General features: G+C 44.5%; 1 protein-coding gene across 1 annotated transcript in view; it reads left to right on the top strand.

Moving 5' to 3' along the window:
- The first annotated feature begins 3,121 nt into the window (after positions 1–3,121).
- FRY (FRY microtubule binding protein) overlaps positions 3,122–14,099 on the top strand; it is a 578,133-nt gene continuing 567,155 nt past the window's right edge. The window contains exon 1 of the mRNA XM_089690883.1: positions 3,122–3,258. The gene's annotated coding sequence lies outside the window, so the exon portion shown is untranslated. The remainder of the gene's footprint in view (positions 3,259–14,099) is intronic.

Below are 14,099 nucleotides of genomic sequence, written 5' to 3'. Positions count from 1 at the left end.
AGGAGTGGTATCCACTCCCAGGGACAGCCAGGAGTCAGGGAGATGCATTCCAGCAACAGCCCGGCATCAGGGAGATAGGCTACTGAAAGTGGTCCTTCTTTCCAGGGACAGAGATGGATTCCTATAAGTAGTCCTGATATACTGGGACATTTCAGGAACTGGGAAAGGACTTAATGGAAGTGTGAGCCCAGAGAGAGCACAGGGTCTAGCAATTGCTGGACGTGATCTGGCATTCCAGACACAGCCCAGGGTAAGATATAGGTATTACTGGAGGTGACCCTATATCCAGGGAATACCCAGGGTGAGACAGATTTGTAAAACTAGTCCTGATTTCCAGGGATGGCCCAGGGTCTAGGAAATGGATTCCTGGCAGTAGTCATGCTTTTTAAGAACAGCCCAGGCTCTGCAGAGTGATTCCATTAAATTGCTCTAATTTGCAGGGACAGCCAGGGGTCCGAAAAAATGGATTCCTCGAAGTGGTTCTGCTTTTCAGAGACAGCCCAGGGTACTGAGATTGATTTCTTCAAGCTGTCCTGATTTTCAGGAACAGTCCAGGGTCTGGAGATGCATTCAGAGAAGTGGTCCTAATTTCCAGGGACATCCCATGCTTTAGGAGATGATTCCTGGAAGTGGTCCGGATTTCCAGGGACAGCCCAGATTCAGGGATACAGATTAGGAAAAGTGGTCCTGATTCCCAGAGACAGCCCTGGGTCAGGTAGATTGATTCCTGGAAGTGGTCCTGTTTCCAGCGAAAATCCAGGGTTGGAGAGATGGATTCCTGGAAACAATTCTGCTTTTCAGGGACAGCCTGGTATCAGGGAGATGGAATAGTGAAAGTGGTTCTGCTTTCCAGAGTCAGTCCAAGGTCTAGAGATTTCTGGAAGTGGTCCTGATTTCCAGGGACAAAACAAGTCTGGAAGATGGATTCTTGGAAGTAGTCCTGCTTTCCAGGAGAAACCTGGGGTCTGGGAAATGGATTCCTTAAAATTGGGCTGATTTTTAGGGACAGCTTGGAGTGTGTGCGATGTATTCCTGGAGGTAGTCAAGCTTTCCAGGGACAAACAGGGGTCTTGAGATGGATTCAAGGAGGTTGTCCTCTTTTCCAGTGATAGCCCAGGGTAAGTGGTCTTGATTTGCAGGGACATCCAGGAGTTGGATAGATGGATTTCTGGAAATGGTGATGATTTCCAGGAACAGTCCGAGGACTTGAAGATCAATACTGGAAGTGGTCCTGATTTCCAGGGATAGCCCAGAGATTTGGAGATGGATTCCTAGAAGCAGTCCTGCTTTCCAGGGACAGTCTGGGGAGATGAATCCAGTCCAAGCTCAGGGAGAATGGTTACTGGAAGTGGCCCTTTCTTCCAGGGAATACACAGGGTATGGTAGATGGATTTCATGAAGAGATCCTGAGCTGTCTCTGGAAAACAGAATCACTTTCATGAATCTTTGTCCTTGGAAAGCAGGAGCAGTTCCAGGAACCATCTTCCAGACCCTGGCTGTCCCAGGAAAGCAGAACTACCTCCAGGAGTCCAACCTATGGACCCTGGATTGCACCTGGTACATCGTACTGCTTCCAGGAGTCCATACTGCAGACCCCGTGCTTTCCTTAGATAGCTGGAATATCTCCAGAAGTCTGTATTACAGTCTCAGGGTTGTCCCTGGAAAACAAGACTATTTCCAACAATTTGTCTCCCAGATCCTGGGCTGTCCCTGGAAATCAGAACCACTTCCAGTTATTCAGCAACTCTCAGACCTCATGTTGTCCTTTGAATACGTTTCAAAAGTCCATCTCCTAGACTCTGGTCTGTCCCTGGAAATCATAACCATTTTCAGGAATCCAGAATTGTCCCTGGAAAGCAGGATCACTTCCAGGAGTCCATCTCCCAGACCCTGGGCTGTTCCTGGAAATCAAGAACCCTTCCCAGAATCAATCTCCCAGTTCCCAGTATGTCCTTGGAAATCAGGACCACTTTCAGGTGTCCACCTACTAAACCACGAGCTGTCCCTAGAAAGCAGGACCACTTCCCAGAATCCATCATCTACAGCCCGGGCTGTCTCTTGAAAGCAGAGCTACTTTCAGAAACCCAGGATTGTCCCTGGAAAACAACCACTTCCAGGAGTCCAACTCCCAGACCCTGGAAATAAGGATCAGAATCACTTTTAGGAATCTGGGATTGTCTCTGGAAAGCAGGACCACTTTCAGAAGCCCAGAATCCATCTCCTAAGCTTTCTCTTGCATGCTAGACCACTTTCAGGAGTCCATCTCCCAGATCTTGGGCTGTCCCAAGAAAATCAGATTCACTTTCTGTAATACGGGATTGTCCCTGGAAATCAAGGCTACATAAAGGAATTTATTTTCTAGATTCCAAACTGTCCCTGGAAATCAAGACCACTTTCAAGAATCCGACTCTGAGAACCCAGGCTATACCTGAAAAGAAATATCCCTTCTAGGAATACATCTCCTAGACCCTGTGCTGTCCCTGGAAATCAGGACCACTACCCAGAATCCATCATCTACAGCCTGGGGCGGTTCCTAGAAATCAGGACCACTTTCAGGAGTCCATTTCCCAGATCTTGGGCTGTCCCAAGAAAATCAGATTCACTTTCAGTAATATGGGATTGTCCCTGGAAATCAAGGCTACATACAGGAATTTATTTTCTAGATTCCAGACTGTCCCTGGAAATCAAGACCACTTTCAAGAATCCCACTCTGAGAATCCAGGCTATCCCTGAAAAGTGCAAGCCTTGTGTCCTGCTTTCCAGGGACAGCCTGGGCTTTGGGAGATGACGGATTCTGGGAAGTGGTCCTGCTCTTCAGGTAAATATCTCTTCCAGGAATCCATCTCCTACACCCTGTGCTGTCCCTGGAAATCAAGACCACTACCCAGAATCCATCATCTCCTACAACCTGGGGCGGTTCCTAGAAATCAGGACCACTTTCAGGAGTCCATCTCCATAAGCTGTCCCTGAAGAGCAGAACCACTTCCCAGAATCCATCATCTCCCAGAGCCCAGGCTGTCCCTGGAAAGCAGGACACAAGGCTTGCACTCAGCCTGCAGCTTGTACTGGCAGTGATGAGAGGCTGGGAGCCCAATCAGGATGTGGTGGGAGGCAGAATCCACAGCCGGTTGCCTAGGCTTGCTGGAGGAGGAGGAGCAGACACTGACAGCAGGACCTGGAGGGGGGAGCAGGCAGAGAACAGTGGAGCACTGACAATACACTGATGCCGGACGGAGACTCTCCCCCTGCCTGATCCAGGTGAGTCGCACACATGTGATCCATGCAGGTGTATAGACTGGGCAGGGAAGGAGGGGAGGAAAAGACAGGTCCTCTTATCCCTCATTGCAGGGCTGTATTCCGGAGGTATTGTATGATGTGTGCAGGGGGGTCACAAGTTTGGTGCTGAGGGTGGGGATCAGCATCTTCCCAGCACGTTGCTTTGTTCCCACCCACACTTCTGCCATCATCATGTATTCCCAGTGTCATAGTATAGGGAAGGGGGGGGGGGACAACATAGGAGAGAAGCTGCTCCTGGGTCAGCCACACACACTTCATTCCCCACATGTACCCGATCACTTCTCTGTGTCCTGACACATGAGGAATGCTTCCATTCTGTGTCATCATTTACTCCACTCTTGTATGTCTTCTATCTGTATAGACTGTATCAATATGTATGATAGAAACAAGTTACTAGAAATAGGCTGCATTCGCGCTAGCTTCCTGCGTCCCGTTTATTTAGGACCCATTTTATTCTGTGTGTACACAAGGGATTTTTTTTTTATTTGTTTTCTTGCGTAAGGTGCGTTGTCTTGCGCAGGGGCGGACTGACAACTCATGGGGCCCCCGGGCAATAGGGGATCATGGGGCCCCTGTGTCCTTGCCCAAACTCAAAAAAGCCTATGAAAAAGGTACCAGGGGCATCTCATGGGGCCCCCTACTGACCCTGGGCCCTCGGGCAGTGTGCCCGAGTTTCCACATGGTCAGTCCGCCCCTGGTCATGCGTCAACATATGTGTGTTGATTTTAACATGCATAGATGACACGCCTTGATGCACGTTTCTGAATTTAGGTTATGTTCACACTTGTGCGTCACGGACACGCCTTGATGCACATGTTTGTGAATTTAGGTTATGTTCACACGTGTGCGTCACGAACACGCCTTGATGCACATGTTTCTGAATTTAGGTTATGTTCACACTTGTGCGTCCACTCTTGTATGTCTTCTATCTGTATAGACTGTATCAATATGTATGATAGAAACAAGTTACAACAAATAGGCTACATTCGCGCTAGCTTCCTGCGTCCCATTTATTTAGGACCCATTTCCTTCTGTGTGTACACAAAGGTGTTTTTTTTTTTGTTTGTTTTTTTGAGCAAGGTGCGTTGTAATGCGTCAACGTATGTGTGTTGATTTTAACATGCATAGATGACACGCCTTGATGCACATGTTTGTGAATTTAGGTTATGTTCACACTTGTGCGTCACAAACACGCCTTGATGCTCATGTTTCTGAATTTAGGTTATGTTCAAACTTGTGCGTCACGGACACGCCGTGATGCACATGTTTGTGAATTTAGGTTATATTCACACTTGTGCGTCACAAACACGCCTTGATGCACGTTTCTGAATTTAGGTTATGTTCACACTTGTGCGTCATGGACACGCCTTGATGCTCATGTTTCTGAATTTAGGTTATGTTCACACTTGTGCGTCACAAACACGCCTTGATGCACGTTTGTGAATTTAGGTTATGTTCACACTTGTGCGTCACGGACACGCCTTGATGCTCATGTTTCTGAATTTAGGTTATGTTCACACTTGTGCGTCACGGACACGCCTTGCACGTTTCTGAATTTAGGTTATGTTCACACTTGTGCATCACAAACACGCCTTGATGCTCATGTTTCTGAATTTAGGTTATGTTCAAACTTGTGCGTCACGGACACGCCTTGATGCTCATGTTTCTGAATTTAGGTTATGTTCACACTTGTGCATCACGGACACGCCTTGATGCTCATGTTTCTGAATTTAGGTTATGTTCACACTTGTGCATCACAGACACGCCTTGCACGTTTCTGAATTTAGGTTATGTTCACACTTGTGCGTCACGAACAAACACGCCTTGATGCACGTTTCTGAATTTAGGTTATGTTCACACTTGTGCGTCACGGAAACGCACTCTTTCCCACAATGCACAAAAACCCTCCACTCTTTTGCAGATGTGCAGCGCTGCCATGGCTATTCAATTGGTAGCCCCCGTTCACATTACTTTTTTCCTACGTTTGCTGTCACGATAATGGAAACCACAATCCTCGCTATGATGACTATTCTCAACAGTGCAGCGTTTTTTTAAAAAAAGAAGGTGCAGGCGCTTCTTCTGGTACGGTGCAGCTCGTTGTTTGCCTCATAGACTTCAATAGGAATGCATGGCAATCAAATGTACACGTGTTTTAGTGCATTTTTGCCAAAGTTTGTGTATAAAATCCTGTCTCCTTCTAAAAAAAATAAGCATGAAAAAATTAGTAAAAACACGCAGAAAACACGCTACAAAAACGCACAAAAAAAGCATCATTATGCAGCTGCACTAGTGTGAACCTAGGCTTAACCACTTGTCCTCCAGAGGATTTACCCCCACCCCCTCCGGACCAAGCCATTTTTTGTGTTACGGCACTGCATTATTTTAACTAACAATTGCGCAGTCATGCTACGCTGTACCCAAATGAAATTTACGTACTTTTTTACCCACAAATATAGCTTTCTTTTGGTGGTATTTGATCACCTCTGAGTCTTTTATTTTTTGCGCTATAAACAAAAAAAGGCCGGCAATTTTGAAATAAAAAAACAATATTTGTGACTTTTTTCTATTAAGCATATCCAGTAAGAAAATTTTAAAAATCAAATTTCGTCATAAATTTAGGCCAAAATGTATTCTGCTACATGTCTTTGCTAAAAAAAAAAACCCAATATGTGTAAATTAATTGGTTTATGTGAAAGTTATAGCGTTTAAAAATGGCGGTATATATACTGGATTTTTTTTTACTATTAATGGCGGCGATCTGCGACTTATAGTGGGACTGCGGCAGGCATTCTGGCACTGGGGGAGGGAACTAACTTGGTGTCATTGACATCCCCAGTGACACCAATACAGTGATCAGTGCTAATAAAAAGCACTGGCACTGTACTAATGACACTGGGCATGAAGGGGTTAACATCTGGGGTGATCAAAGGGTTACCTGTGTGCTGTTATACTGTGTGCTGTGTGTGTGCTTTACACTGTAAGCACGCTGTTTTGTATAGATCTGCTATGCAGAGCCATACAAAGCAGTGTGCAGGAGCTGACAGGGGAGAGATCTGTGTTGTTTCTACACAGGTCTCTCCCCCGACGGTGATACCCGGCAATCGCTGGGTGGCAGTGGGGAATCACCGTCCGGGACCCAGTGCTTAACAGCTGAAGCCACGAATGGCCCCCTACCCGGAACTGCAAAGCCACGTACAGGGGCGGACTGACAACTCATGGGGCCCCCGGGGAATAGGGGATCATGGGGCCCCTGTGTCCTTGCCCACACTCAAAAAAGCCTATAAAAAATGTACCAGGGGCATTTCAGGGGCCCCTTACTGACCCCGGGTCCTCGGGCAGTGCCCAAGTGCTGAAGATTCCCCGCCGGCACCCAGTGATCGCCGAGGAACACTGACAGGGAGAGGTCTGTATGTAAACAACACAGATCTCTCCCCTGTCAGCACTAGCATGCTGCTTTGCATAGCAGAGCAATACAAAGCAGTATGCTTACATATTAAAACGCACACAGCACACACAGTAGAACACACACAGCACACAGGTAACCCTGTGGTCGCCCCAGATGTTAACCCCTTCCTTTCCAGTGCCATTAGTACAGTGTCAGTGCTTTTTATTAGCACTGATCACTGTATTAGTATCACTGGGGATGTCAGTGACAGTTAGTTCCCACCCAGTGTCAGAATGTTCACCGCAGTCCCGCTATAAGTCGCTGATCACCGTCATTACTAGTATAAAGAGAAAATTAAATTAATTATTATTATACAGCATTTATATAGCGCCAGCAGTTTGCTCAGTGCTTTACAATATAACGGGAGACAATACAGCAACAATACAGTTCAATACAAGAGGGTTAGAAGGGCTTGATCCTTGGAGCTTACAATCTAAGAACACGTATTGGGACTTTTTTTTAGAAAAGACATGTAGCAGAATACATTGTGGCCTAAATTTAGGACGAAATTTGATTTTTTAAATTTTTTTTACTGGACATGTTTTATAGCAAAAAGTCAAAAATATTGTGTTTTTTTTTTCAAAATTGTTGAAACCTTTTTTTGTTTATAGCACAAAAAAAAAAATTAAGAGGCAATCAAATAGGACATAAATTTCATTTGGGACCAGTGTTGCATGACCGCGCAATTGTCAAAGTAACGCAGTGCCGTTTCGCAAAAAATGGCCAGGTCAGGAAGGGGGGTAAATCCTCTGGAGGGCAAGTGGTTAAAGCATAGCTTTTATGAGGGCAATGTGGAGTCCTCTATTGCTAACCTCTTCTATTGGAGTGTCCTGGCTGATGTTGATTCAGATCTGGTTCACATAAATGCGAATTGGATGCGTTTTCACATGGTTCACATCCGATTCGCGCCATATGCCTTTTCTATGGAGCTGGTCCACATATGTATGGGCCGACCACAGTGCATTGTAAAAAAGAGTCCGGTATGACTTTACACTTGGTGCAGGTGCAATTTCCAGTGTCATCCACATTAACAATTCTCACCTGAATCGCTGAATGCAGTTGCACCAGACAGAGCTTGAAACTGCTGCAAACCAGCCCCGCACATATGTGAACCCAGGCTTGCTGGTATCAGCTTTTATTTTCTTTGTTTTTCTCCAAAAAATACAATTGGCATAGTGGGAAGTAAACAGATTGGAACAGATGGTATGATATTCATGACAGTATGGTGCACTCCAGGAGTTAGGGCTCGTTCACACTTGACTTTTTTTCCAATTCTTGCCAAACACTCCTATAGTATTTGACAAGCGTTGGTCCGGCGTTTGTGAAGCATTTTTAACGCTCCGCAAACGCTCCAAAAACTCTGTATGCACGGTTTACCGGCGGCTGGTAGGCATTTGCCAAGCATTAAAAACGCCCCACAAATGCCTATAATGAAGTTTGAAAGGTGTTAACACTCTGCAAACGCCTCGCAACCGCACCGCAAACGCCGGCCAGGCATTTGCAGAGCGGCACCATAGACTTGAATAGGAAGCTTCAACTCCTCCTTACTCAACCAGAGGCGTCCGTTTTGCTGCGACGCTAACGCTTCCATGTGAACAGCACTATGTGCTGCAATGTGCAGAATTTTCAGAGGCGTTTGGGAAGCGTTTTTATCGCTTTCCAAACGCCTGTCTGCTGCCTGCTGACAACGCTAGTGTGAACGTAGCCTTACAGTATATGGCGTGGACATACATGGGCTGTTTTTTTTTTTTTTAGTCAGCGGGCTGATCAAGAAAAAAAAACGCATACCACCTTCCACACAGGCGAGGTAGATGTGGGAATCCTCACTGCTGCACTATTGTATTCTGACAGAGAAGACTCCTCCGCTCTCAGAATACATTGAGCCACACTGCAGCCGATTGGCTGCAGGTGTAGATCAAATGAACATTTTCCAACAATCCTGTTTGAGAGAAGTCAATCATTAGATCGACTTCCCTGGAGCAGGAACAGCCATAGATGGATGAAAACTTTGTCCGGTCCTTGCTGAGCCACCTGAGCCAGCTTAATTCCCCCCACTCAGATGAAGCATCTAGGAGAGGTGGTGAGGAGAATAAGAAGGTATAAAGTACAACAATGCTTCTCCCAGAGAGGAGAGTCTCAGTATATTCAGTGATGTCTGACTGACGCGGGAGGGGGCTTCAGTACTTTGAGCACAATGGCAGCCTCAAAATTGTGCCATGAGGGGGGCTGTTTTCCTGGGATTTGTCCAACTTTGTTGTATAGTTCTTAGTGGAATATGGGGGGGGGGGACCATTTTGTGATGAGAAGCAACCGTTGGGCCTCATTCACACAGGGCCGTGCAGCATGAAGAAGCATGCGCTTATGCTGCTGGGAGGCACAGGTGTTGTACAAATCAATGGCAGACTGTGGCTGTACGTGTGTCACTGAACATCTGTGGTTTCCATGTGTACTGGGGCCCTGGATCCAAACTGTCTTCAAACAGAACCATTCATCGGTCCCTGTATGCCTGCATAGGTTTGGATGTGCGGTTACACGCATACAGGAGTAGAGCCACAGCCTGTCATTGGTAAGCACCACACGCACCCCTTCATGCTGTATGGTCCTCTCCACCAGCTAGGCCTCAAAAAGTATGTCGAACCCAAAAACGCTTTCAGTTTAGAATTCTTGTCATCTTTTTCCTGCTATCTGGAGCTCTTTTGGAAACATTTTCCCTCACTTTCTGTCCAGATGTGAGGGAAAATCTGCAACAGAAATGAACACCTAAAGCTGGCCATATACGTGTAGATTTTCGGATGAGAATATTCGTACGAAAAGTTGTACGAAAATTCTCTGAACGTTCGGTGAATGGACAATTATCATTCGAAAATTGTCTTTTGCTTTTAACATTCCAGTTTAAAATGAATGTAATTTCTGAATGATAACCACATACACTGACCGAAAATTTGTTTGATCGACAAAAGTTTTCCTTCCTGCCCCTTCAAATTTTCCTGTTATTGCGGTCAAAAACAAACATCGATTTGACCTCACTAATGATTAGAAAATCAAACAAATATTCTGTAAACGAAAATTCTCAAACGAAAATCCATACGTGTATGGCCAGCTTAAAGGTGGGAATACACGATCAGAAAATCGACCAATCGGTCATCCGATGAGGCGTTTGTTCGTTGATCGAAATCGTGGCCCACATTAACCAATCTAAAAAAAATAGTTTGTTGGGCAATACGTAGTGTTGAGGTCTTCCGTACAAGTGGAAGTGATGCAGTGTGCGTGTGACCTTGTAGCCATGCCCATAACGAGCGATATACACAACAATTACCATAATGAGTATAATATAGTTCATTACATGACCTATATACATAAATAGTGATACATAAAATATAAAATGCAGAAGTCTGGTTTCATGATCTCATTAGGCCAATCTACTTTTAACATTTGGATTTTTCCTTCGAGTTTACAAAGATTCCTTGGACATAAACATCCGGGTCATCTTCTGTTTCCGCTCATGCGTGATAGCGCTTGATAGATTTTTTTCATACAACCGTCATACCACCGCATAGAAAATTGCTCATTTGTAAATGAAACATTTTTCACTGTTGTTCAACCAGATTTTTCCGTTCACAATATCGTTATCGGTTAAAACATCCTGCTCATCAACGAAGAGAAAATCGTTTGATCAGTGGTACCGCAAAATTTTTCGCACTATTTTCTTATCATGTGTACGGGGTATAAGGCTCCGTTCACAGTAGCCCGACTACAGAGTCGCACGACTTTCAGTGCAACTTTGATACGAATTTGATGTGACTTTTTACACTCTGTGGCATTGAAGTCATATCAAAGTCGGACCAAAGTAGTCCAAGAACCTTTTCTAAAGTCAGATTGACTTGTGTAGTAAAGTGCCTGGTCATATCAGTGTGATTTGGGAATTGAACTCACACCTGAAATTGCATCTAATGAATGGGAATATCAGTGTCTTAACATTTGTGATTTCTAAAGTAATTCTTGCATGACTTCATCTGCAGTATTGTTGTGATTTCTCATACATAGAATATAATGGAAATCGCACTGCAAATTGCAAGCAATCGTTGAAAATCTTCACAAGTAGCAATAATGTCTTTATAAATTGCACCTGAAATCGTGCTGAAATTGAACACAAATCACGCAATTTTAAATCGCAGCGGTACACTTTCGCAGGTATACCAGATCTTACTGCAGGAGTCATACCCGAACCCTCCTCTGTGTCTTTCTAAATGAGAACAGGAACTACACATACCGGCGAAGGGGATAGATTGGGACAAAATACTGCTAGTATCATACAAATTGTCTAAATCTTCTCACGCACACGAGCGAAATCATAGGATCTTCTCTAGATGGTATTGCTGCCCTGCGATTTTGCATTAAATTGACTCATCTACCCCTGAAACTTGCTGGAGATAGTTGCAGGAACTTGGTACTATGACCCATATTTGGGGCACTTGTCCAAAAATTCTCCCATTTTGGGATAAAATATTCAATCTGTTTGATAAATTAGTTGGAGATAAAATCCCAAATGAACCTCAGATTACTATATTGTCTGTGTTGTGTGGCTCTTATAAGGCTTGGTTCACATCTGTGTGGATGGTGCCACTGAGGATCCGCACAAAAATCCACCCACACAGAAGAATGCGGACATGTGGGCGGGTGCCAGTAATTCTAATGACACGCCGCCCGCACTGGAAATCGCAACCGCACTGGGAACCGAGGTTCCCGTGTGGGCTGCAGTTTCCAAAGAAGTGTAGGGATTTCTTCCCTGTGTGTCCCAGGCACGGGAGTCCATTCAAATGAATGAGCTCTTGTGCCCACGCAAAACGCAGCCCGCACAGCCGCATATATGTGAACCAGGGGTAAGCAAATTGAAAGAAATTTAGTAAGGTACTTTATTACAGCCGCTCGTTCTGTGGTTGCCAAACATTGACGTTAGACGGAGGCTCCATCCATGGCTGAATGGTGGACAAGACTGACTGTATGGAACAATTGATTGCATGAGATGAGGATAAATCTGACTGGTCAAACTTGTGTGGACAGTGTGCTCTCATTTTAGGTACTCATCGGGTTTTGGCTCCTTTCTTTCAGCTTAGGTCTACAGTCTTCTTGCTATTTGAGCTCCGCCCCCCCCCCTTTTTTTTTTCTCTTTCTTTTAACTTTCCTATTTCTGTCCTTTTGCTACCCAGTAACTGCTTTATTGTATTTTGGTATGAATCACTTAGCAGGGCGATTTGATACATTACATGTTTCCCAGGTATTATATTTCTTAATTGAATTAGATTTGATAGCCTAATTTTCCACGTGGTGTATGTTTTCACTATAACTGTGTTATGGATACTTTTCATGTCTATGTAGGGTAATCTCAGGCTCCTACAGGTCCACTGGCAATGACCCTATCTGTGTTGGTCATATCTAGTGATCATTGTTTCACAATAAATTTTTCTCTCCTAATGCTCTATATTATATTGTGTGCATTATATTACGTTGATATATTTATGGTGGAGTTTTTTCACATGGTTTGTATCAGAGTGGATTTGATTTAAATCAAGTTGTTTTCTATCACGATTTAAAGCGGAGCTCCACCCAAAAGGGGAAGTTCCAGTTTAAGGACTGCTCTCCATTAAGGATTGGCACCTTTGGGGAGCGACCCCGTAGTCTTCTGGGACCTGCACGTGTTCCAAAAGACTACGGGAGGGAGGACAACTTCCTCTTCCAATTGCCTAGGCGATCGCAGCGGAAGTGGGAGCGGGTACCTGTCAAATTCGGGTGGAACTATGCTTTAATATATGCAGCGGTTCACATGAACGGGGTGCGGTTATGATGCGATGCGGAATTCGCACAGAAATCGGTGCAAATTCTGCACCGCATCAGTGTGAACCCAGGCTTCAGAAATCAACCCCTTTGTTTCGTGTTTTCCTGTGACAGATTCACTTTAGGTGTAAATATTCCATGGTGGATATGTAGTACACATCGATTCACTCAGTAGACAAGCAAACCTGAAAATGTTTCTAGTCAGCCGGTAAATTTGTGATTGTACCAGGTGACCAGGTATGAGCAGAAGACTGAAAGCGGAAGGCTTGGATCCAGGTCATGGAGCTGACATTTCATGTTGTCTTTAGAAGATGAAGTAGGTCACGTTGATGTCTTTGAATACAGTATGTGTGAGTATGTTATATGCACAGAAATGCTCGGCTCACACCTAAACTGTAATACATAAAGTATATAACACAAAATCTTCTGTGAGTAAAGTATGTCTTTTACTAAATAGATTACATTTTTTTCCTGTTTTATTGTTAGAAAATTCAAAACCAGGATACTTCAATCATCTGAGTTTTTTTCCTTCTCTTCAAAAACAGATGTGTCTTGGAGGAAAACAAACCTGTACCTATCCTTAAAGGCAAAGGCCACCTTTTGCAAACATTTAATAAATGCACTCACAATAATAAAAAAAATAGTGACAATAATAAAAAAAAAAGTGAATGTATTCATTTTTTTTTGCATTGGAGCCTGCAGAGCATTGCAGATGTGATCAGAGCATCACAGGTTCAATGCAAAAGGTTCCTGTAGACTCTTCCCTCAGCTCCAGGTCTATATAGACCTACAGTTATGGGGCTGGAAGAAGTAAATATTAGACTGCAAGTGCTCCTGACTGAGGGGCTGTTATGGGGATGGAGGAAGTAAATAATGGACTTAATGTGCTCTATTAAGAGGCTGTTATGGGGATGGAGGAAGTAAATATTGGACTACAAGTGCTGCATTGAGGGGCTGTTATGGGGCTGGAGGAAGTAAATAATGGACACAAGTGCTCCTGACTGAGGGGCCATTATTGGGCTGAAGAAGGAAATAATGGACTTCAAGTGCTCCATTGAGGGGCTGTTATGGGGCTGGAGGAAGTAAATATTGGACTACAAGTGCTCCTGACTGAGGGGCTCTGTATGGGCCAGGAGGAAGTAAATAATGGACTACAAGTGCTGTATTGAGGGACTGTTATGGGGATGGAGGAAGTAAATATTAGACTACAAGTGCTGCATTGAGGGGCTGTTATGGGGCTGGAGGAAGTAAATAATGGACACAAGTGCTCCATTGAGGGGCTGTTATGGGGCTGGAGGAAGTAAATATTGGACTACAAGTGCTCCTGACTGAGGAACTGTTATGGGGCTGGAGGAAGTAAATAATGGACCACAAGTGCTCTATTGAGGGACTGTTATGGGGCTGTAGGAAGTAAATAGTGGACCACAAGTGCTCCATTGAGGGGCTGTTATGGGGCTGGAGGAAGTAAATAATGGACTAGAAATGCTCCATTGTGGGACTGTTATGTGGCTGTAGGAAGTAAATA

The sequence above is a fragment of the Staurois parvus genome, unplaced genomic scaffold (assembly GCF_062004578.1).
Source record: "Staurois parvus isolate SC_StPar_1 unplaced genomic scaffold, SC_StPar_1.0 ptg000544l, whole genome shotgun sequence".
Taxonomy (NCBI): domain Eukaryota; kingdom Metazoa; phylum Chordata; class Amphibia; order Anura; family Ranidae; genus Staurois; species Staurois parvus.
The sequence above is the reverse complement of the archived record's forward strand: the minus strand, read 5'-3'. Positions and strand labels throughout refer to the sequence as shown.